The sequence below is a fragment of the Lactuca sativa genome, chromosome 8 (assembly GCF_002870075.4).
Source record: "Lactuca sativa cultivar Salinas chromosome 8, Lsat_Salinas_v11, whole genome shotgun sequence".
Taxonomy (NCBI): domain Eukaryota; kingdom Viridiplantae; phylum Streptophyta; class Magnoliopsida; order Asterales; family Asteraceae; genus Lactuca; species Lactuca sativa.
This window is the reverse complement of record NC_056630.2, coordinates 235,465,514-235,469,127: the sequence shown is the minus strand read 5'-3', so window position 1 is coordinate 235,469,127 and position 3,614 is coordinate 235,465,514. Positions and strand designations below refer to the sequence as shown.

The window sequence follows — 3,614 nt, the reverse complement described above, 5'->3', positions numbered from 1 at the left end:
ATATCGGCCTAGGTGGCCGATTAATCGACGTCTAGGCGTTTAGCGGTCCTCCACCGTCGACGTTTATTGCTAATCGGACCCTACTATCGGACATGGTCAAAATCAGTCAAAGATGGAGGTTATCGGGTCTAGGCACCCTAATCGGTCAACTAAGGTCAACAGGAAAAAATAATAATGGAAAAAGTGTCAAATTGTTGGAATTGCTGCTAGGGTTCTTCTCACTCCATTGCATTTGTTTCATTTCTTTTTTGAAATTCTCTCTGTAGTTTGAAGGAACGAATGAAAGCATGAAATGAAGCTTCTAAAACGATGCCATCTTCTTCTTCGATGTCATATGCCCCTCCTCCGACATCGTCCTTTTCTTCCATTCACGTTGTCGCAATCTGTCAGTCATCATCCTCCAAGCTAAACCAATCTTCGCCTTCTGAAGCTTCTACAACAGTCGCTGCCATTTGAAGCTTCCATAACAGTCGCTTCCTCCGACGCCATCTTCTCCTCCTCCGACGTTGTCATCTGGCCTCCGTAATCCTATCAAAGTTTAGTCTCTACTCTCCTCTCCACGTCTACTTGTCTTATTTACTGATGAATATGAGGGTTAAGTTGTGTTTGTTTTAGGCTTTTATAATTTGATTAAAATCGATTATTGATTGTTGAAAATTGTCAATTGAGTTAAGTTGATTTTGTTTCTACTCTTGGATGATTCTGCCCTTGACACATTCACACTTTCAGACTTCGACTTGAATTTGTTTTACTGTTAAGGTTGAGTTCAGATTGACGCACACAAGTTGTTTGATGAAAATCCTTAAAGAGTTCATTGTTGTTATTGGCTTAAAACAGGGGTTGTTTGGACCTTGACCCATATATATTTTCAAACCAGATGACAACCAAGGTAAACAACAACAAATTCCAGTGATCATTCATTTTCATTTTCATCCAATTATCTTATCACAATCACTTGCAAAGGTTGTTTTTACACAAACTTTGCCTCTAGTGGTATCAGTCCTGGATGGCTTTAACGTATGCATTTTTGCATATGGACAAACTGGAACGGGAAAAACATTCACAATGGAAGGAACACCTGAACACAGAGGAGTGAACTATCGAACACTGGAGCAACTATTGAAATATCTAAAAAGAGAAGTGATATCATGAGATATGAACTCTTTGTCAGCAAATTAGAAGTTTACAATGAGAAAATATGCGACCTCTTAGTTAAAGACACTGAACACCCTGCTAAAAAGTAAGCTTTCTTGAATCTTTACATACACCATCTTACTTAGTTTTCTACATCTATTCATAAACATACAAATCCAAGTTGGAAATTAAGCAATCAGATAAAGGAACATAAGAAGTTCCTGGACTCTCTAAGGTGCCTGTGTACAAGATATATGAAGTATGGGAACTGCTCAAAAGCAGGAGTTGTGTCAGATCTTTTGGATATACCAATGCCAATGAGCTAAGTAGCCAATCTCACTAGTAAGTGTGTGTGTGTGTGTGTATTCAGTTATAGCATTGTAGTTGTGAATATAAAATCAAGGTGGAATCTTTATGGAAAATGTTGTTGTGTAGCTTATTGAGAGTGACAGCTCATGGGGAGAATTTGGTGAATGGACAATTCATGGTTATTTTTGTCAATTGTGCACAAAAATCTTTTCTTTTACATTAGAAGATTTAATTTTTAATATACATTCGTCACATAAATTATCTCCTTACTTTAATCAACCGAATTTCAGGCGGGAACTGGTATAGCTGAGCTTATACCAAGGGGTTAATTGTATAAATTATCAACGAAGGTACCAACTTTATGGTTAAACATAATAATAAGCATAAATATAATAAGCTTATTTATTTTCTTAATGTTTTTTATAGACAAATATTCCTGTGGAAGAGACTCATAAGAAGATATGGCTAATGGATTCCAAGGGGTTAATTGTTAGTTCTCGTAAAGAATTCCTTCAACATTTCATACAACCATGGGCTCATGAACATGAACCTCTCACTACTCTCTTGGATGTTGTTAAGGTGGGACAATATTTTATGTTTTTTTTCCTTTCAGTTATCAACTTTTTGATTAGTTTTTTCTAATAATTAGTTTTATTTCCAATTATTTATCAGGCCATCAAGCCATCTATCCTGATAGGAACATCAAGGGTAGGACAAACATTTACAAAAGAAGTGATTGAAGCCTTGGCAACTGTCAATGAGGTGGGATACAGACTCAATCTTGCTATCTCGTTTGCGCAAAAAGACAAGAATGTCCTCATCATTGTATAATAGTAAACTAATGAAATAATAATTTTTGTATGCAGAGACCTCGTATTATGGCTCTCTCGAATCCAACCTCACAAGCAGAGTGCACTGCTGAACAAGCAAACAATTTTTAAGTGGCAATCCTTTTGATCCTTATGAGTATGAAGGCAAACTCTTCATTCCTGGCCAGGCAAACAATGCTTACATTTTCCCTGGATTAGGGTTTGGTTTGGTTATCTCTGGTGCAATTTGTGTTCATGATGAGATGCTTTTAGCAACATGTAAGTGTACCAATTTTAGTTTGTGGCTTTTTGATTTGGTGTGATTTCAACTCTTGCATCCAAGACTTCTCACATTCCTTATAGGTATGTCTCTCATCTAAACCATATTAGAACTCAAAGCTTACCCATATTCTTCATAGCTCCAGGTGAGCTTTCTTTCTACATAATGTTGTGATAAAATTACAATACTACAATAAATAAATTAGTAAAAGTAGATTGATATTTTCTTGCAGGGGGTGACTGTAAGACATTGATGTTCATCGGATTTCGGAGAAACAATTTGTTCCCTAAATTTTGCATGCAGAGTGAGAGATGTTGAACATGGCCCAGCTAGAAAATAAACCGATGTCACTGAGCTATTCAAGTACAAACAGCTGGTAATTAATTAGCAAACTACTTTCATTTATTTATTATATTGTTTTCTTATATAATTAAATTAATTATTTGTTGTTTATTTTGTTAAAAAAAATAGGCTGAGAAAGCAAAACATGATGAGAAAGAAACCAAAAAGTTGCAGGATAATCTTCAATCTCTGCAACTTCGTCTTTTAGGAGTTTTAAGGAGATGAAGGCTATGGGATTTGTACCTGAGGAAGCTACTTATAGCCTTCTTATTACAATAACTTCTTATGGAACTTTTCATTAGATTACTTCTATTTTGCTTTTGTGGTGTTAGCACCTCTATAATTCCATGTATAATTTAGGTGGGAAATCATGTGTTCTTATATGAAGATTTATTTGGTTATTGTTGTTGTATTATAAACTTTTATAGCATTTGCCTTTTCTTTTGTCTAATTAGATATTATTATTGATAAGATTAAAATTTTAATCTATGAAGATCGATTAGATCTTAAACAGGTAATTAATTATAAAAACAGCAAGAACACGAAAATAAGAACAAGGCAAGAGTGAATCAATCGTGTCGAATGATTAAAACAAAATCCTCAGAAGAGCTCGATTAAGAACATCAACTGTAGAGGATTAGTAGGTTACAAGAACGATTAAAGAAATCTGTAAATTCTATCGTTATGCTCTGATCTATCGTTTTAATCATTAACCTAATATGCATGCAAGCATATACTTA

General features: G+C 34.9%; 1 pseudogene; it reads left to right on the top strand.

Moving 5' to 3' along the window:
- Positions 1 to 1,148: 1,148 nt before the first annotated feature.
- Positions 1,149 to 3,099, top strand: LOC128127929 (NADP-dependent malic enzyme-like; annotated as a pseudogene).
- The last annotated feature ends 515 nt before the right edge of the window (positions 3,100 to 3,614 follow it).